Below are 21,559 nucleotides of genomic sequence, written 5' to 3'. Positions count from 1 at the left end.
CTGATAAAAAAGAAATTGATCAACCAGAGATAACTCTAGACTCATGCCACCATGCCTGGATTTGTCTTTCCAGTCATAGGAAACAGAATGTTCTGGATTTGAAAATTTAATTGCAAGGTACAATTCAGGGAAGGATCATGGTGCTGCAATACCAGAGGTTCTATTCTGTGAACTGCATGTATCTCCCATCAAGGAGCTACAGATTTATAGGAAGGGGTTTTAGGATTAATATGCATACAAAATATTTTTTGCAAGCTGTGTAGATAATTTCATATTTTTAAAATTTATTTCCATTTGTTTTAATAACTTAGTAAAACACACTTATTAATATTTGTGCTAAAGTTAATAACAAGTTTTAAAGTATATTTGCTTGAATATATTTTATATACTAGGCTCTCTGTTTATCAATTAACATAAGTTACATCTCTTAATTCACCTAATGATTTCATGAGACAGGTATTAACAATGACACTTTATAGTAGAGAATTCAGAAACACAGATAAATTAAGCAGCTTACCCAAGTTACACATTTAGCAAATTAAATACTAGGATCATTCTCAATGACTGTCTTATCTTACTTCAGGCACAGCGCTGCTGCTGCTCGGCGTGAGTTCTGGCAACTGCCCCAGCCTGGCGAGAGCCTGGAGCCTCGATTCCAGAACTAGCAGGACGAGGTAGTGAGCAGCAGTTGGTATCCAGACCAGTGGATTGTCCCAGGAGGAGGGATGGAGCCTGAGGAGGAGCCTGGTGGTGCTGCCATAAGGGAGGTTTACAAAGAGTGGATTCAAAAGAAAATTAGGCAGAGTCCTGGGCATATTTGAACAGAACCATGATGGAGAGCACAGAATGTATATTTATGTTCTTACAACCCCTGAAATCTTAGAATATTGTGAGAAGATTTTGTTACTCTAGGAAGGGAGAGTAGAAGATACAATCAAAGTTTTCCAGTGTCATAAACCTGTATATGCAGAGGATTTTTAAAAACCAAAGCTGGGTTGTTCCCAAACCAATGGAAAGACATCATTCCCTTTCCTTCTAGATAAAAATGCCTTGTTTGTAATTGCTGCACAGACCTCTGGGCTGCCATCCAGTGTAAGGGAGACTTGGGTGGGACTTGACCACCATATGCAAGCTCCTGGAGAGGCTTCTATATCTTCCTTGGCAGACATCTGAATGAGCTTGCAAACTGTCTGAATTTGCCACACAGGGTTTTTAAACAATTTGCGTGTTTTTCAGATGCTTTCAAATTTTTTTGAGTGTAAAAATATTTTAATAAGCTAAAGCCATGAGGAAGTCTTTTTCAATGCCTTAACTGTGGCCCTTCCACCCCCATCCCATGTTATTTTGGACTGCAATCTTTTATCTCACAGCCTTTTTCCAGTGTTTTTTTGTCCATTTGAATAAGTCTGGTTTATTTTGTCAGGTTAACTTACTTGTAGGTATATTTCCCCCCTAAATTGTTTTCTCATTCTTACAACATTAATGCACTCAACAATTCCTTCTGTGGGAAAATACTTACTGGTATTTAATAAATTGTATATCCATTCCAAAATATGTTTCAGAGAACCAAAATTTTAATTGATAAATTCCAGATCTGAACCATTTCTGCATTTGCCATAACTGCTTTGACAAAGGATTTAATTTGTTCTTTTCAGGAATCTGTCAACTGGTTTGCCTCAATTTTCATAACTGATATTATGTCAATAGCAATTTGATTCAACTATTTCCCCTGTAACTCAAAAGTAGTTAAACACAAAGTACAACCACAGAGTTCATCATTTTCAGAGAGGTATTGTTAGCAAAATGCACACAGTAAATATATCTCATAAAAGTATAATCATGGAATTTTGTTTAGCATGCTCAATGGCCAGTTCCCTTTATCCATTTCTGTACAGAGAATGCTCTAGGAACCATATTTCTCTCTAAATAAATCACTTTTCAAATGCATTTTGTTTTTGAATGTGGGGACACCTTTTCAGTTAAACTTCCCTGTTTGCTAATGGCTACAGTATTGGCATCTAACCTTAAACACCCAGGCAGTGATGACTGTATCAGGATGGAATAAAGTGGCTTTCTTGCTCAGCTGTTTATAGACTTACATTATTAAGGCATTGTGATGGTAAGGTTCATGTGTCAACTTGGCCAAGTGGTGGTACCTGTTTGTTAGGTTGGGCAAGTGTTGGCTTGTTTTTTGCTATAAGGACATTTCATAGAATTAAATCATGATCACTTCAGCTACATCCACAACTGATTCCATTAGTAATCAGCCAAGCGGAGTGCCTACTTTAATGAGTGATGCTTAATCTAATCATTCTAAGCCTTTTAAAGAGAATTCAGAAGACAGGATCTCTTCCTGCATCAGCTGGCGAGCCTCTCCTGTGGAGTTTGTCCAGGCCCTCCATTGGAGTCATCAGTTTCACAGCCTGCCTTATAGATTTTGGAGTCTATGTTTCCATGGTTACATGAGACACTTTTATAAGTTTTATATTTACAAATTTTCCTATTGATTCTGTTTCTCTAGAGAACCCTAATACAACTTGGTACCAGGAGTGGTTCTTAAGAAATAGAATCTTAAAAATGGGTTTTTATGAATGGTTTTCTAAACTGACTGAACTCAAAAGCATTTTAGGACTATGATTCCCATAACAGGAATGACAATGCCAATCCATGGAGTGAGTCAGCAAAAAGAGACAGTCAAAATATCACCATTTAATTTTTCTAATGCTTCACTTTTATGAAGCCAGGCCCTGGGGAATAATGCTTTTGACACCTTTAAACACCTTTAAGAAGTTTTGTGGAAATAGTAATAGAGATTGTGCTGGTTTGAAAGGACATATGTACCCTAGAAAAGCCATGTTTTAATCAAAATCCCATTTCATAAAGGCAGAATAATCTCTATTCAACACTGTATGTTTGAAACTGTAATCAGATCATCTTACTGGAGATGTGATTTAATCAGGAGTGGTTGTCAAGCTGGATTAGGTGATGACATGTCTCTACCCATTTGAGTGGGTCTTGATTAGTTTCTGAAATCCTATGAAAGGCAAAATATTTTGGAGAATGAGAGAGATTCAGAGAGAGCAGAGCAGAATGATATAGCCATGAGAAACAGAGTCCACCAGCCAGTGACCTTTGGAGATGAAGAAGGAAAATACCTCCTGGAGAGCTTCATGAAATAGAAAGCCAGGAGAGAAAGCTAGCAGATGATGCCATGTTCACCACATGCCCTTCCAGATGACAGACAAATTCTGAACTTCATTGGCCTTCTTGAACCAAGGTATTTTTCCCTTGATGCCTTTGATTGGACATTTCTATAGACTTATTTTTATTGGGACGTTTTCTTAGAACTGTAAGAATTGGCCTTAGAACTGTAAACTAGCAACTTATTAAATTTTGCTTTTAAAAAGTCATTCCATTTCTGGTGTATCGAATTCTGGCAGCTAGTGAACTAGAACAGAGATGTTGGCTGTTCATTGTTAGATACACTGTGTACATCAATAAGTGATAGGGACTGGCTTAAGGCTTCAAACAAGAAGCTTAAGCACTGCCTGACAGATGTAGAGGCTTCTATGAGTATCCTGAAAGAATGTTATTTACTGTAGCTGTAGACTTCAGATCTCTGAAAATCAGACTCAGAATCTAATTGTTAGAGTAGCAAATTTACGATGTAAATTGAAATCTCAATCTTGCATGTTGTCTGCCACTAAAGTGAGGGTATTGATTGGAAAGGGGTGGGACCCTGAAAAAAGGGATGGCAACATGGACTGATAAGGATGTCAGTGGAGAAGTTGAAACCCTAGGTCATGCTGAATCTTCTCTAAATAACCCTTTAATAGTCTGCCCTGAAGACATAGGCATCCCATCTCCAGTCTGCCTTGAGGAGTTGGGAACCCAACCTCCACCTGAAGGAATTAGCCCTAGAGTGACCAATCCTGCTTTACCAGATGAAACTGCAAATGAATGCTCTGAAGTAAATGGCTTGGAAGATACTTCTAATTCTTTTCATGACACACCCCCACCACCCCTCATTTCTTTCAGACCTATAACTAGACTAAAGTCCCAACAGGCCCCTAAAAGTGAGGTACAAATTATCATACATGAGGAGATATGTTATACTCCAAAAGAACTGTGTGAATTTTCCTATTTATATAGAAAAATCAGGGGAATATGTGTGGCAATGGATTTTAAGGGTGTAGGAGAATGGTGGGCGGAATATAAGATTGGATCAAGCTGAATTTATTGATATGAACCCACTAAGCAGTGATTCTGCATTCAATGTTATAGCTTGAGGGGTTAGAAAAGGCATTAATAGTTTGTTTGGATGGTTGGTTGAAACATGAATCAAAAGTTGGCCAACATTACCTGAGGTTGAAATGCCAGACCTGCCCTGAAAGAATGTAGATGAGGGGATCCAGAGGCTTAGAAGGATTGGAATATTAGAGTGGATTTATCAGGCAAAGCCTGCTCTTACACCCAGAAATGTCCATAGGATGCATCTTTTACCATAATAGTGAGAAATAAATTTGTGAGACAGGTGCCATCATCCCTGAAAAACTCTCTACTTGCATTTCTCTGTAGGTCAGATATTATTGTAGGAACCACTGTCACTAAACTGGAATCCTTAAAACACAGTGGGGATGACCAGATCTCAAGTTGGCAGAAGCCAGGTGGCAGCACTTAATCACCAAAGACAGGATAGACATGGCTATTATACTAGACAGCAAAGTCAAAGCAGGAGTCAAAATTATATGGCTCACAGAGATTTGTGGCATTGGCTAGTAAATCATGGGGTACATAGAAATACAATTAATGGGCAGTCTACTAAATTCTTTTTCAAGCTGTGTAAACGAAAGGGTTCTAGGTTAAGTGAGCAGAAGTCTAACCTGAATTACAAAAACACAGAGTCACAGTCTCTTAATCAATTTCCAGATTTAGGACAATTTACAGACCCAAAGCCCCTTCAATGAAGGGGAGGCCAGGACCCCTTGGGGAGGAACCCTTTTACACTGCAACAAATTTGTAATGTTAATCTTCATCCAAGCCTTCCTCAAGGGAACTGATGATTTTTACCAGGGTAACTGTGCACTGGAGAAAAGGAAATGACCAGAGATTTTGGGGATTATTAGACACTGGTTGAGAAGTGACATTAATTCCAGGGTACCCAAAATGTCACTTTGGTCCATCAGTCAGAGTTAGGGCTTATGGAGACCAGGTGATCAATGGAGTTTCAGCTCAATTCCATCTCACAGTGGGTCCAGTGGGCCCCTGGACCCATTCTGTAGTTATTTCCCCAGTTCCAGAATGTATAATTGGTATAGACACACTGAGCAACTGGAAGAATCCCCCATTTACTCTCTAACTCATGCAGTGAAGACTATTATGGTGGGAAAAGCCAAGCAGAAGCCACTAGAAATGTCCCGACCTAGCAAAATAGTAAATCAAAAGCAGTACCGGATTCCTGGAGGGATTACAGAGATTGCTGCCACTCTTAATGGCTTGAAGGATGCAGGGGTGGTGATTCCCACCACATACCCATTTAACTCTCCTATTTTGCCTGTGCAGAAAATAGATGGGTCTTGGAGGATACAGTGGATTATCATAAGCTCAGCCAGGTGGTAACTCCAATTGCAGCTGCTGATCCAGACATGGTATCATTGCTTGAGCAAATCAATACATCCCCTGTTACCTTATATGCTATTGATATGACAAATCCTTTTTTCTCAAAAGCTATTAGTAAGGACAACCAGAAGCAATTTCCTTTCTACTGGCAAGGTCAGCAATATACTTTCATTGTCCTATCTCAGGGGTATAGCAACTCTCCAGCCCAATGTCATAATCTTGTCTGCAGGGACCTTGATCATTTCTCCCTCCCACAAGACATCACACTGGTCCATTATATTGATGATATCATGTTGAGTGGACCTAGTGAGCAAGGAGTAGCAATTACTCTAGACTTACTGGTAAGGGATTTGTGTGTCATTAGACGGAAGATAAATCCAACAAAAACACAGGGGCCTTCCACCTCAGTGAAATTTCTAGGTGCCCAGTGGTGTGGGGCATGTTGAGATATCCCTTCTAAGGTGAAGGATAAGTTGCTGCATCTGGCCCCTCCTATGATCAGAAAAGAGGCACATGCCTAGTTGCTCTCTTTGGATTTTGACAACAGCAAATTCCTCATTTTGGTGTGCTACTCCAGCCCATTTATTGAGTGACCAGAAAAGCTGCTAATTTTGAGTGGGGACCGGAACAAGAGGAGGCTCTGTGACAGGTCCAGACTGCTGTACCAGCTGCTCTGTATTTGGATTTTGGAGCATGGTTTTAAAATCTGCTGCAGAAAACTACTCTCTTTTTGAGGAATAGCTTTTGGCCTGTTGTTGGTCCTTAGTAGAGGTTGAGTGTTTAACCATGGACCACCAAGTCACCATGGTTTCCAAGTTGCCTATCATGAGCTGGCTGTTTTCTGACCCATCAAGCCATAAAGTTGAGCATGCGCAGCAGCATTCCATCATAAAATGGAAATGGCATATATGAGATAGGGCCAGAGCATGTCAGAAAGGCACAACTAAGTTACATGAGGAAGTGGCCTAAATGTTCATGGTCTGCAATCCTACCACATTACGTTCTCTTTCCCACACCAGGGCTATGGCTTCTTGGGGAGGTCTTTACAGGAGTTGATTGAGGAAGAGAATACTTGGACCTGATTTACAGATGATTCTGCATTAAATGTAAGTACCAGCCAATAGTGGACAGCTGCAGCACTACAACCCCTTTCTGGGTTGTCCCTGAAGGAGAGTGGTGAAGGAAAATCTTCCCAGTAGATGGAACTTCGAGTAGTGTACCCAGTTGTTCATTTCGTTTGGAAGGAGAACTGGTCAGAGGTATATTTGTATACTGACTCATAGGCTGTTGCTAATGGTTTAGCTGTATGATCAAAAATTGGAAAGAGCATGATTGGAAGATTGGTGACAAAGTGATCTGGAGGAGATTTATATGGATTATCCTTTCTGACTGGGCTAAAAACATGAAGATATTTTTGTCCCATGGGAATGTGCACCAGAGGGTGACTTCAGTAGAGGAAGGTTTTAATAATCAAATCGATAAGATGACCTGTTCTGTGGATACCAGTCAGCTTCTTTCCTCAACAACTCCTGTCATTGCCCAATGGGTTCATGAACAAAGTGGTCATGGTGGTAGGAATAGAGGTTATGCATGGGCTTAGGAACATGGACTTCTACTCACCAAGAATAGCCTGGCTATAGCCACAAATGAGTGCCCAAGCTGACAACAGCAGAGACCAAAATTCAGTACCTGAAATGGCACAATTCCCCATGGTGGTCAGCCGGCTACATGGTGGCAGGTTGATTACATTGGATCACTTCCATTATGGAAGGGGTAGTGATTTGTTCTAAGTGGAATACACTGTATGGATTTGCTTTTCCTGCATGCAATGATTCTGCCAACACTTCCATCTGTGGACTTATAGAATGCCTTATCCATCATCATGGTATTCCACACAGCATTGCTTCTGATCAAGGAAATCTCTTCACAGAAAATGAAATGTGGGAATAGACATATTTCCATGGAATTCTCTGGTCTTACCATGTTCCCCATCATCCAGAAGCAGCTGGGTTGATAGAATGGTGGAATGGACTATTGAAAATTCAATTATAGTGCCAGTTAGGTAGCAATGCCTTGCAAGGTTGGGGTGATGTTCTCCAGAAGGCTGAAAATGCTCTGAATCAGCATCCACAGTATGGTGTTGTTTCTTCCATAGTCAAGATAAATGGGTCCACGAATCAAGGGATCAAAGTGGGTGTGGCAGCACTTACTATTAACTCTAGTGATGCACTAGGAAAAACATTGTTTCCTGTCCCTACAACCTTGAGCTCTGCTGATATATGGGATTTTTAAATTAATTTAAAAAAATTTTTTAAATACCAAAGAACACCAAACAAACAAGCATTCTAACCTTTGATCATTCCATTCTAAATACATAATCACTAATTCACAATATCATCACATAGTTGCATATTCATCATCATGATCATTTATTGGAACATTTATATGTATTTAGAAAAAGAAATAGAAAGAAAACAGAAAAAAATTCATACATACCATACCCCCCACCCTCCCCCTCACCGATCACCAGTATTTCAATCTAAATTTATTTTAATATTTGTTCCTTCCATTATTCATCTTTATTCCATATGCTTTACTCATCTGTTGAAAGGTAGATAAAAAGAGCCTCAGATACAAGGTTTTCACAATCACACAGTCACAATGTGAAAGCTGTATCATTATGCATTCATCTTCAAGAAATATGGCTGCTGGAACACAGCTCCACATTTTCAGGCAGTTCCCTCCAACCTCTCCACTACATCTTTACTAACAAGATAATAAATATTTAATGAGTAATAATAACCTTCAGGATAACCTCTCAACTCTGTATGGAATCTCTCAGCCATTGACACTTTATTTTGTCTCATTTCACTCTTCCACCTTTTGGTCAAGAAGGTTTTCTCAATCCTCTGATGCTGAGTCTCAGTTCATTCTTGGGGTTTTCTCAATCCTTGATGCTGAGTCTCAGATCATTCTAGGATTTCTGTCCCATGTTGCCAGGAAGGTCCACACCCGTGGAAGTCATGCCCTATGTAGACAGGGGGAGGGTGGTGAGTTTGCTTGTTGTGTTGGCTGGAGAGGGGTCACATCTGAGCCACAAAAGAGGTTCTCTTGGGGGTGATTCTTAGGCCTAATTTTAAGTAGGCTTGACCTATCCTTTCTGGGGTTAAGTTTCATATGAACAAACCCCAAGATTGGGGGTTCAGCCTATAGCTTTTGTTGCCCACACTGCTTGTGAGAATATCAAAAATTCAACTTGGGGAAGTTGAATTTCCCCCCTTCCTTACCATTCCCCAAAGGGGACTTTGCAAATACTTTTTTATTCACTGTTCAAATCACTCTGGGATTTATAGGGACATCACTCTGGACGAACCAACAAAATCTCATGTCCTACTCAAGGTTCCATGTACTTATGGTGTTCAGTTAAGCTGTCTACATAAGTTATATTAGGAAATGCACTAGTCAAAATATAAACTTTGTACCAAATAAACATTTTTTGCTTTAGTCTCACACATAAGTTGAAATTTTAAAACATTAACTACCATCTATTTTCAGCACCCTGCAGTAACAACATTCCTTTGTTCTTCTTCATGCAAAAACTTTTTTTAATTTGTACATTTAGTCTCTATCATTATACACTCTAAGCATTCCTAGATTATACCATCTCAGTCTTTATTGTCTATCTTTCTTACTCTTTTCATTTGTGCCCCCAGCCCTCCTCCCTCTATCATTCTCACATTCAATTTCATTCAGTGTTTGAACATAATTATATTACAGTTTGGTAGTATTGTGCTGTCCATTTCTGAGATTTTACATTCAGTCCTGTTTCACAATCTGTATCCCTTCAGCTCCAATTACCCAATACCTTACCCTATTTCTATCTCCTGATGGTCTCTGTTATCAATGACATACTCTAAGGTTATTCAGTAATGTCAATTCATATCATTGAGACCATACAGTATTTGTCCTTTTGTTTCTGGCTATCTCAATCAGCATAATGCCCTTAAGGTCCATCCATGTTGTTACATATTTCATAACTTTATTCTGTATTTCCTCTTCTGGGAAGTGTCTGTTCAAGTATTTTGCCCATTTTGTAATTGGGTTGGCTGTCTTTTTGTTGTTGAGTTGAAAAATTTCTTTATAAATTTTGGATACTAGACTTTTATCTGACATATCATTTCCAAGTATTGTCTCCCATTGTGTAGGCTGTCTTTTTACTTTCTTAATGAAGTTGTTTGATGTGCAAAAGTATTTAATTTTGAGGAGTCCCCATTTATTTATTTATTTATTTATTCAGTGTGCATGCTTTGGGTATAAGGTCTAAGAAACTGCCTCCTAGCATAAGATTTATAAAATATTTCCCTATATTTTCTTTTAACAGTTTTATGGTCTTAGATCTAATGTTTAGGTCTTTGATCCATTTTGAGCTAATTTTTGTATAGGGTGTGATATATGGGTCCTCTTTCATTCTTTTGTATATGAATATCCAGTTCTCTAGGCACCATTTATTGAAGAGACAGCTCTGTACCAGGTGAGTTGGCTTCACTGTCTTATCAAAGATCAATTGTCCATATATGTGAGGGTCTATATCTGAACACTCTGTTCCATTCCATTGGTCAGTATATCTATTTTTATGCCAGTACCATGCCGTTTTGACCACTGTAGCTTCATAATGCACCTTAAGGTCAGATAGCGTGAGACCTTTGACTTCTCTTTTTTCTCAGGATACTTTTAGCTATTCGGGGCACACTGCCCTTCCAGATAAATTTTGTTATTATTTTTTTTTTATTTCTGAAAAGTAAGTTGTTGGGATTTTAATTGTTATTAAATTGAATCTGTAAATCAATTTAGGTTGAATTGACATCTTAGCTATATTTAGTCTTCTAATCCATGAACACAGTATGCCTTCCATCTTTTTAAGTCTTCTGTGATTTCTTTTAACAATTTCTTGTAGTTTTCTTTGTATAGGTCTTTTATCTCTTCAGTTAAATTTATTCCTAAATATTTTATTCTTTTGGTTGCAATTGTAAATAGAATTCTTTTCTTGATTTCCCTCTCAGATTGTTCATTACTAGTGTATAGAAACACTACAGATTTTTGAGTGTTCATCTTGTTTGTAACCTGCCACTTTGCTGTACTCATTTATTAGCTCTAGTAGTTTTGCTGTGGATTTTTCAGAGTTTTCAGCATACAGTACCATATCATCTGTAAACAATGAGAGTTTTACTTCTTGCTTTCCAATTTTGATGCCTTGTATTTCTTTTTCTTGTCTAACTGCTCTGGCTAGAACTTCCAACACAATGTTGAATAACAGTGGTGATAGTGCACATCTTTGTCTTGTTCTTGACCTTACAGGGAAAGTTTTCAGTTTTTTCCCATTGAGGATGATGTTAGTTGTGTGTTTTTCATATATTCCCTTTATCATTTTGAGGAAGTTCCCTTCTATTCCTATCCTCTGAAGTGTTTTCTGCAGGAAATGATGTTGAATTTTGTCAAATGCCTTTTCTGCATCAATCGAGATGATCATGTGGTTTTTCTGCTTTGATCTGTTGATATGGTGTATTACATTAATTGATTTTCTTATGTTGAACCATCCTTGCATAACTGGGATGAATCCTACTTGGTCATGATGTATAATTCTTTTAATGTGTTACTGGATTCGATTTTCTAGAATTTTGTTGAGGACTTTTACATCTATATTCATTAGAGAGTTTGGTCTGTAGTTTTCCTTTTTTGTAATATCTTTCTCTGGCTTTGGTATGAGGGTGATGTTGGCTTCATAGAATGAGTTAGGTAGCTTTCCATACTCTTCAATTTTTTTGAAGAGTTTGAGCAGGATTGGTACTAATTCTTTCTGGAAAGTTTGGTAAAATTCACACGTGGAGCCATCTGGTCCTGGACTTTTCTTTTAGGGGAGCTTCTTAATGACGGATTTAAGTTCTTTACTTGTGATTGATTGGTTGAAATTGTCTACTTCTTCTCGAGTCAAAGTTGGCTTTTTGTGCCTTTCTAGAAAGCTGTCCATTTCATTTACATTGTCATGTTTATTAGCATATACTTGTTCATAGTATCCTGTCATTACTTCCTTTATTTCTGTGGGGTCAATGGTTATGTCTCCTCTTCCATTTCTGGTCTTATTTTTTTGCAACCTCTTCTTCTTTTTGTCAATATTGCTAAGGATCCATAAATCTTATTGATTTTCTCACAGAACCAGCTTCTGGTTTTGTTGATTTTCTCAATTGTTTTCATGTTCTCAATTTCATTTATTTCTGCTCTAACTTTCATTATTTCTTTGCTTTTGCTTGCTTTGGGCTTAGTTTGTTGCTTCCTATGAAATGGAACTCAAAGGATATTAAGGAATGATGAGAAAGAAAGAAATAAAGAGAGAGAGAGAGAGAGAGAGAGAGAGAGAGAGAGAGAGAGAAGAGAAAGAAAGAAAGAAAGAGAAAGAAAGAAAGAAAGAAAGAAAGAAAGAAAGAAAGAAAGAAAGAAAGAAAGAAAGAAAGAAAGAAAGAAAGAAAGAAAGAAAGAAAGAAAGAATCAGGGGATCTGAATTGCACAATACCAGACAACAGACAACCTTATTCTGAACAAGATCCTGCTTATATACTACAGGGTATATGTGACTAAAAGCACGCATACATTTCAAGATAAAACAGAGTGCCTACTTTTCAGTATATTACTCCCTGCATACAAGAGATAGCTATCAAGACCTTGGGGTTAAAGAAGAAACAAATGGGCGGGCCACAGTGGCTCAGCAGGTAGGAATGCTTGCCTGCAATGCCAGAGGACCTGGGTTCGATTCCTGGTGCCTGCCCATGTAAAAAAAAAGAAGAAGAAGAAGAAACAAACATTCTCTCCCTCTCAGACTGTCCTCCAATTAAGCAAATAATAATCTCCTCAATTTCTTGACACCACTCTGATGCCAGCTGCTCCCAACAAATTCTGCAGGTCTTGTTTTAACCACTGGCTCTTACATTTCCCCCTTTTCATTTTATTAGCTGAGGTGACTGTGCGTGTCTTAAGTTGCCCGTAAGCTCTGAAGGAAAGGTCTTACCCATATTGTTCATCAGTCAAGCTCTCTGGCTTTGATTTGGGAGGGAGCCCAGAGTTTTTGCCAGAATCATACTGTTAGCACAGATTTGCTTAGTGACTGTGCCTGGCTTAGGTTGCCCTTAGCTCTGAAGGAAGGGTCTTACCCATCATGGGCTACCAGTTAAGCTCTCTGACTTCGATTCAGGAGGGAGCCAAGAGCTTTCACCAGAATCACAGTGTTAGCATGGCTCTGCTTAATGGCACGGCTTGCTACTTTGAACATTTGTTGTTTGACACAGCTGAGGAGGAAGAGAAAGAGTATAAACAGCCTCAAACCTAACAATGAAGTTCCAGTGACTACAGCCACTGTGATAATTCCAATGATTCCAATGACAGCTGCAATAATGAGTCCAATTATTCTCTTAGTCGTTTTCAGATATTCTCTTGCCAAATGCATAAGGACTTGTGTTTCTGAAGAAGATAGCCAGGATCTTGACATCTGCACCTGCAGCCAAACATCTCTTCTTCTCCTTGCTGTTACAATCGTCTCATTTTCCTGCTACATAAATGCTTGGAGACAAGTGAATAGAGAATAATCTCACAATTAAAAGTTTTATTTCTTATATGCATATAGTGTTTATGACTGCTATTTAAAGAGAAGTTATAGTTATTAGAATTTGCTATAAAAAATGGTCCCAGTCCTAGGAAAATTTTCCACATATTTCTTTCATATATTTTGGGATGTATTTATCATCCCAAAAATTTGGCACAAATATCCTCCATGTATTAAACTCTGATTTAGCTTGCCTTTCCATCTAGTCTCAGTTTTCTTCAACCCCACAGGGGCCACATCTCTTACAATTCCATAGGAATCATAAATTATGATAACTGCTTGATCCATATTGTTAGGTCAGGGGAATGGGGAAAGGCACTGCAACTGGAGCTGTGGAGGCTGTGTCACCCCTCCCAACCTGACTTCTGGAACTAATGAACTGCCCCTTCCGGACGTCACCTGACCTCCATCCTTAAAAGCTGCCTGTGCCAAAGCCCACACATGCACTCACCTCCCTCCATCTTGAGTTTGGTGAGTTCTGCCAGGGAACGCAGAAATCACCCCCCCCCATTTTAAATTTCCTGGTATATCTTCTTTCTCACCATTTTGCCTCCTAAACCTTCATCTGGTGCCAGAAACCCGGGAGAGGAGTGCAGGTGCTGCCTGCCTGGCCAGAGGTGCCCTGGCTTCCACTCTCCTCCTTCCTCCACATGGAGAGTGACAAGGGATCCTTTGGCCCGCTGCTACATCCACCACGGATTGGGTAAGTCCCTTCCCTCCTAGCCCTGCTGCTGGGTCTCATGGTTCAGAGAGCCTGTCCATTAATTACTCTCTGAAAATCGTGAATTCATGTCAGGTTCTCTTCTGAGGGCTGAAGTGAACGGGAATGCCTGCAAGCCTCATACCTTTTTTCCAGGACTCAAAAAACTGTGGGGATGCCCTGCTTCTCATTTCTTTCCCAAATTCAGGTCCAGGACCTGAAAGGGCCTCAAACCAGGGTGAGACGTCCCCTGGGGAGATGAGCCCACGCTCATAAGAGCAAGAGGACTCTCTCAGGGCATTGGGATGCCAATACCCCCTGGGCCAGTCCTTTCTCCTTTCAGACCCATCAGTATGGGCAGTAGGTTCTCTCTCATTGGCCTGAGGATGGAACTTTCAATTTTAATATCTTTATGAACCTCCGCAACTTTTGCCAGAGGAACAACAAATGGGCTGAAATTCCTTATGTCCAGGCTTTTTTCCTTCTGTGCTCCCACTCCTCCCTTTGCATCCTCCTCTCCCTCGCTCTACCCTCCCCTCCCTCCAGTGGTGCTCCAGTCGCCATCTTGCCTTTCCCTCCCCCCTTCTGCTTCAGTGACATCTCAGTCACAATCTTCTCCTTCTCTTCCTCCTTCTGTTCCCGTGAGGTCCCAGCTGCCATCTTGCCCTCCTCTCTCCCCTTCTGCACCAGTGGCACTCCCACCACCATCTTGCCTTTGTCTTCCTCTTTCTCCAGCGGTGGCACTCCAGCCACCATCTTACCCCATCTTCCTACCCTTGCTCCAGCAGCATTCCAGCCACCATCCTATCCTTCCCTTCCTCCTTCTACTTCAAAGGCTCTCCCATTACCGGCATGCCCCCCACCCCCTGCTTCAGCTCTTCTGCCACCAGCTAGTTCCTCGCTACTGTCACCCATAATCTCCCATACCCACTCAAAAAGTATTTTACTCTGTCCCTTCCAGGAGGTTGCAGGACCTGAAGGATATGCACTCCCTTCTCTCTGGCTGATCTTTCATGCATTTAAAAATGGTTGGGCTCCTTCTCCAATGATCCAACTACCTATACTAAAGAGTTCCAGTATCTAGCTAATGTTTACGACCTCACTTGGCATGACATTCATGTAATCTGCTCTTCTTCCCTCACTACATATGAAATGGACCGCATTTTCAATGCAGCCAGGGCCCATGCTAATCAGGTGCATATAACCGACCACACCATGCTGGTAGGGGATGAGGCAGTGCCAGACCAGGAGCCAGGGTAGGAATATCAGGTTGACACTCCAGCGGGGAGGAATGGGCAGATTAGATGGGACAAAATGCTTACATGCCTCATAGCTGGCATGTAAAATCTTCACATAAAGTAGTAAACTTCCATAAGCTAAGGGAAATTACCCAGGGTCCTGATGAAAACCCAGCTGCTTTTCTACACTGGCTCACAGAAGCCCTCTCCCAATATACGCGCCTAGACCCTGACTCAGAGGCTGGTAAAACTGTTTTAGGCACACACTTTATATCCCAATCAGCTACAGATATAAGGCATAAATTTAGAAAAATTGAGGAAGACCCTCAGGCCCCTATCCATGACCTGGTAAACACAGCCTTTAAAATTTTTAGTACTCATGAACTGGAGAGGAGAGAAAACGAATCCCAGGACAGCCAAAAGGCAAATTTACAAACCCAATCCCTGACTGTGGCTCTGCAGCCCACTTCAATGGAGAAGAAGCCAGCTACAACTAATCCACCACCAGAAAGTGCTTCAAATGTGGCCTCAATGGACACTGGTCCCACCAGTGCCCCAATCCTCAGCTGCCCAAGGGACCATGCCCTCTCTGTGGTAAAAGGAGACATTGGAAAAGTGACTGCCCCTCAGCACCTGGCCGTGAAGGGGTCGTCCTTCCAACCACTAACCCACACTAGCAGTCCTGGGCCTGGCCACTGCCGACTGACAATGCCCGGCCTCAGTGACCCCGATCACCCTTGTCAAGCCCAGGGTAACAATCAAGGTAGTGGGTAAGTCCACCTCCTTTTTAGTGGACACAGGGGCTTCCTTTTCTGTCCTCCCCTCTTACTCAGGTCAACTCCTTCCTTCCCAGGTCACAGTTATGGGTATAGATGACTGTCCTTCATGCCCCTTAACTACTGGACTGCTTACATGTTTAATAGAAGGTTACCCCATTATACATTCTTTCTTAGTAATGCCTTCTTGACCCAGCCCATTAATGGGGCAAGATCCTCTTGCCAAATTAGGAGTCTCACTACACTGGATAAAAAACCGTCAAACAAAACTTCATAGCAGGTGCCAAACTAACGTCACTATCCACAACACCACCCATCCCCCCAAAGGACAATATTTCTGGTGTAATGGAACTCTTACCAAGTGCCTTAACTCTACTGCCCCAGGACCATGCTTCCTGGTAACTATTGTTCCTCAATTGACCCTCTATGGGGAGTCCAAACTAACTAGGCTACTGCCCTCTCCTCACTCAAAAAGGGCTGCCTTTCTTACTATCCTAGTAGGCATCAGCCTAACTGCTTCAGTCACAGCCTCAGCTGCAGCAGGAGGGGCACTGAGACATGGTATTTTAACCTCTCAGAACTTTGAGACTAGACTACAGGCAGCCCTGGAATTGACATCAGAATCCCTCTCCTCTCTACAATGCCAACTCACCTCACTAGCCCAGGCAACTCTTCAAAATCGATGGGCCTTAGACCTGCTGACAGCTGAAAAAGGAGGAACATGTATATTCCTCCAAGAGGAATGCTGCTATTACATCAACAAGTCAGGTCTGGTGAAACAAAATATTAAAACCCTAAACAAACTAAGAGACGATCTCTACCACAGAAAACAAGGAACCAACTCTGCCTTAAGCTGGTTTTCTTCTCCTCTGGTGACATGGCTCTTCCCGCTACTAGGACCAGTTATCCTAATCTGTCTTTTTTTTCTCCTAGCTCCCTGCCTCCTCAACTTCCTTCAGGGATGCATGAAGAAACTATCCCGGGTAGCAGTCAACCAAATGCTCCTGCATCATTATCATCATCTGCCCTCCTCACCAGATTCCTACAGCCAGCCTCCCCACTCCCCTAACCATGACGGTTCCAGTCTATAACCCCACGCTGCCCCATTACAGCAGGAAGTAGCCAGAAAGATCTTGGTATTGGAATGTTAGGTTGGGGGAACAGGGAAAGGCACTGCAACTGGAGCTATGGAGGCTGTGTCACCCCTCCCAACCTGACTTCTGGAACTAATGAACTGCCCTTTCCGGATGTCACCTGACATCCATCCTTAAAAGCTGCCTGTGCCAAAGCCCATGCATGCACTCACCTCCCTCCATCTTGAGTTTGGTGAATTCTGCCCGGGAGCACAGAAATCACCCCCTCCTTTAAATTTCCTGGTGTACCTTTCTTCTTTCTCACCCTTTTGCCTCCTAAACCTTTCACATATGACATAACTGCCATCCATTCCAACTTTCTTTCCCATCTCACAGGCAAGTATCATTTGATACCATAGAGTTATGCATATGGGTCTTTTCTAAAAATGGAAGAGTTAAATTTGATACCATTTTTCTTTTTCTGTAAGTAGTTTTGGAAGTCTTGAATCTACAGGACCTGGGAACCCTAAACTAGTATTCAGATATTTTGGTAAAGTTGGATCTGCCCATATTAGGGCCTGCAGCAAAGGTGGGTTAGGAATACAAGCCCAATAAGTATAATTATGCCACTGTCCTCCAGCAATTAAAGTTATATGTCCTACAATATACATTACCCATTTAGTTATTTTCATCCAGGTTGACATGTGTGGATTTTATTCTCTTCGAGGGAATCCAAACTGAGGTTCTGTCATTTGCAATGACAAGAGAAAATCCCCTACCTCACACCTTTATCATGCCTGGTTTCCATAACTCATCTTTAACATATTTCCAATAGATTGGCTGCAGCTGTAGTTCTGTTTGGGCTGTATCATTTTCTTTTCCAAATTACTAAAATGTTGTTCTGCAGGAGTCTGTGATGAATTATCACGAATGTTTAAAAAATGTAAACAGTGCTTTTGCTAATTGATCTTTAGGTGTACTTATTTTCACATCATCTTCCTGATCATCATTTCCCCCTTTTTATTTCAAGAGCATAGACTTTAACATCCGGTTGCTTGCTCAATAATTCCTTGCCCAGAAGGATTATGTGGAATTCCTGTGATACAGGTAATATGAAAAATAGTAAAGAATTTATGAAATTGCTTTCCTGTATAAGCAGGACCATTGTCTGTTTTAATAGATTGAGGGCATCCCATAACAGCAAAAGCATTAAGTAAATGTGATCAAACATGCCAGAAATGTTCTCCAGATTGTGTGGTGACCTATATGAAATGCTAAAAAGTGTCTATGATAACATATACACATATTGCATTTTACTAAAATGTGAAATATGAGTAACATCCATTTGCCATAACTCCATTTGCTGTTTGACTTCGAGGATTAACCCCTGATGCAAATGGGAGTGCATTTGAAGGTCCACAGGTTGGACAAGTTCTAACAGTATCCTGAGCTTGCTGTTTAGATAAAGATGGAAATTTCTTTCCCAGCCCTTTGCTATTGATATGAGTCAAATTGTGAAATGCTGTGGGAAGCTGAATTACCCCCACAAGAGTATCTGCTTGCTGATTTTGTAATGACAAAGGACCAAGAAGACTAGTATGAGCTCTTATATGCATGATAAAAAGAGGATTAATTCAACTTCTGACTAATGTTTGCAAATGTAAAAACATTAGGGACAATTCATCTTCTTCAAACAAAGAATCTGTCTCAATGTGAGTAACTGTTTGGCAGACATATTCAGAACCAGAAACAATATTAAGGGACTGTGGAAAATTTTGCAATACTTGAATTACAGTTGCTAATTCAGTATGCTGGGCTGAGGTATAAGGTGTTTTCCAATTTTTGTTTTCCCCTGGGGTGACATATGTAGCCTGTCCATTACTACTACCATCAGTAAAGAGGGTAATGGCTCTTTCCAGCGGGGAAACCTGAACTATTTTAGGGAAAATTCATTGTGTTCTTTTTAGAAATTGTATAAGTTTTGACATAGGCAAATGATTATCAATTTGTCCTTTAAAATAACTTAACACCATTTGCCAAGAGGTATTGAAAATACATAGATTTTGAACCTCTTCCTTTGTGAGATCACACACTATGCTATTAGGATCATGACCTCTTAATAGATAATATCTTTGGCAACCTTTGGCTATTAAAGAAATGATGTTTTTCAGATATGTACTTAAGCATTTTTGTCTATTGTTTGGTTAAAAAATCCATTCTAAAACACCGTCTTGCTTAAACAGGCCTGTGGGAGACTGCAAGGTAAAGAAAATAATAGCATCAACAGGATTTTTCAGATCTATTTGAACAAGCTGTCCTTCCTGAATGCATTGTTCAATTAATTGTAACTCTTGCTCAGCCCCAGCTGTTAATTGTCTTTTGCTTAATAAATCAGAATCTCTTTGTAAAATATCAAACAGGTTTTGTAACATATAATTAGGAATCCCTAAAATGATAGGTAGTAAAAATGAAAGCAGAGTGTCAATAGTGACGTGTATCCATAGTAAATGACCAGATTTTTTTTAAATGAATTCATTGGATTGATTGAAAAAGACTGCAGGAATGTGGATTCTTTATAATTGGGTGTGCATTTTTGGTGATTTTAAATTTATTGCATGCAGTTTTTATGATATTTTCCTACAATTGTGGCCAAATTCCAATTTGCTTACATGACTGGGCCCAGTTGGGTTCTCTGGGAACTGGCTAGGGACCAAGAGGAGCTTCCTGGGACCTAGATATATTTATTAAAGTACACCTCCTTCTGAGAGGATATCCAGTCTTCTGAGCTAGAGTGCACATTTTTTTTATTAATTAATGGAGAAAAAGAAATTAACCCAACATTTAGAAATCATACCATTCTACATATGCAATCAGTGATTCTTAACATCATCACATAGATGCATGGTCATCGTTTCTTAGTACATTTGCATTGGTTTAGAAGAACTAGCAACACAACAGAAAAAGATATAGAATGTTAATATAGAGAAAAAAATAAAAGTAATAATAATAGTAAAAAAAAGACAAACACAACCAGATAGACAAAAACAAAAACAAACAAACAAACAAACAAAAAACCTATAGCTCAGATGTAGCTTCATTCAGTGTTTTAACATGATTACTTTACAATTAGGTATTATTGTGCTGTCCATTTTTGAGTTTTTGTATCTAGTACTGTTAGAGTGCACATTTTAATTGTTTCTTACTAAGACCAAGCAATAGCATCATCAGTTGCATATAATGGCAACATCAGGTGAATAGAACAGACTCCACAAGTATGTTTTTACCTTGGATTTAGCTTTTGAATTTGATTTGCTCTCAACATAAGCCATGGTCATTTGAAATAATTTTAGTTTATACATATGTAGTTTATATAAACACTGGACAAGCATTAACATATTTTGGCTTAAAGGAATTTAGGTAATTATATGATTTGAATATTATTTAGCCAGTAATAGATTCATTTACAACAATATTTATTAGATTAATAGATTAAACCACCTAGTTTAGGGCAAGAAAAGAAACAGTTTTTTGCCAGTATAATGATACCCAGGAGAAAGTCAGTATTTTTTATACAGATAATGACATGATAAAAGTTAACATGTTATTTTGATAAAACACAGGCTCTGTGCTTTTTACACTGCTATTTAGAAAAAAAAATTATATCTTTTCATTAGAACAAGCTAAAAGTTCAAGAAAACATTGTCATTTTAGACTCATTAAATCTTTCTTGATTTTGACCATGATTTCCATTTTTACAAACCCTCAGCAATTATTTTACTAGTCCAGGATTTGTCCTACATTTTTCTCATTTTGTAACAGTTAATTCATTTCATCTTAGGATAATACTATTCTCTATTTACTATTAATAAAAATACATCTTTTATATTTTTCATACTTAAGTCATTATTTTAAACAAATATTTTACCACATATAATTACCATCAAAATTAAATTTATTTGAATAATGTTAAATACTTAAAATACTTTTGTTAATGCATATTTGAAGCATCAATATCTTGTTTTTATTGAGAATTTTCAGTTTTAAAGTTCTTAAAATATTTCTTTTTCAAGTATAAATAGGAGCTAAACTCATGTCAGTTTCCAAATTGCTGTTTGTTGAGGATCAAAGTTAAAAAAAGGAGATGGGGCTACTGTTCCCATTCCTTGTCACAAGATTTTATTTGTAGCATTGGTATAAATTTCAGTAGGATAATTATTTAGATTAAACCAAGGTAACTTAACAGAACACTTTGAGTCAGAACTACAATCTTGGATTGCATACCCCTTAGGGGACCAATCTGTTACAATTCCATAAGAACCATTGATGAGCATTGACTTTTGTTCAGCATGACTTTGTTCCTATTGAATATTTTCTGACTCAGGTGTATATGAATTTTCATATAAAGGCAGCTCATTAAGAACAAGCTCAAAAATTAATTTTTATGTATTGTTCTCTGCTAAAGGTATAATAATGAAGCAGTTTTTATAATAATAGAGCAGTTTTTA

General features: G+C 39.3%; 1 pseudogene; it reads left to right on the top strand.

The window, feature by feature from the left end:
* The first annotated feature begins 725 nt into the window (after positions 1-725).
* LOC143645628 (diphosphoinositol polyphosphate phosphohydrolase NUDT4B pseudogene) lies at positions 726-1,173 on the top strand (annotated as a pseudogene).
* The last annotated feature ends 20,386 nt before the right edge of the window (positions 1,174-21,559 follow it).

Source organism: Tamandua tetradactyla, chromosome 9 (assembly GCF_023851605.1).
Source record: "Tamandua tetradactyla isolate mTamTet1 chromosome 9, mTamTet1.pri, whole genome shotgun sequence".
NCBI classification, from domain to species: Eukaryota; Metazoa; Chordata; class Mammalia; order Pilosa; family Myrmecophagidae; genus Tamandua; species Tamandua tetradactyla.
This window is presented reverse-complemented; position numbering and strand designations above follow the sequence as displayed.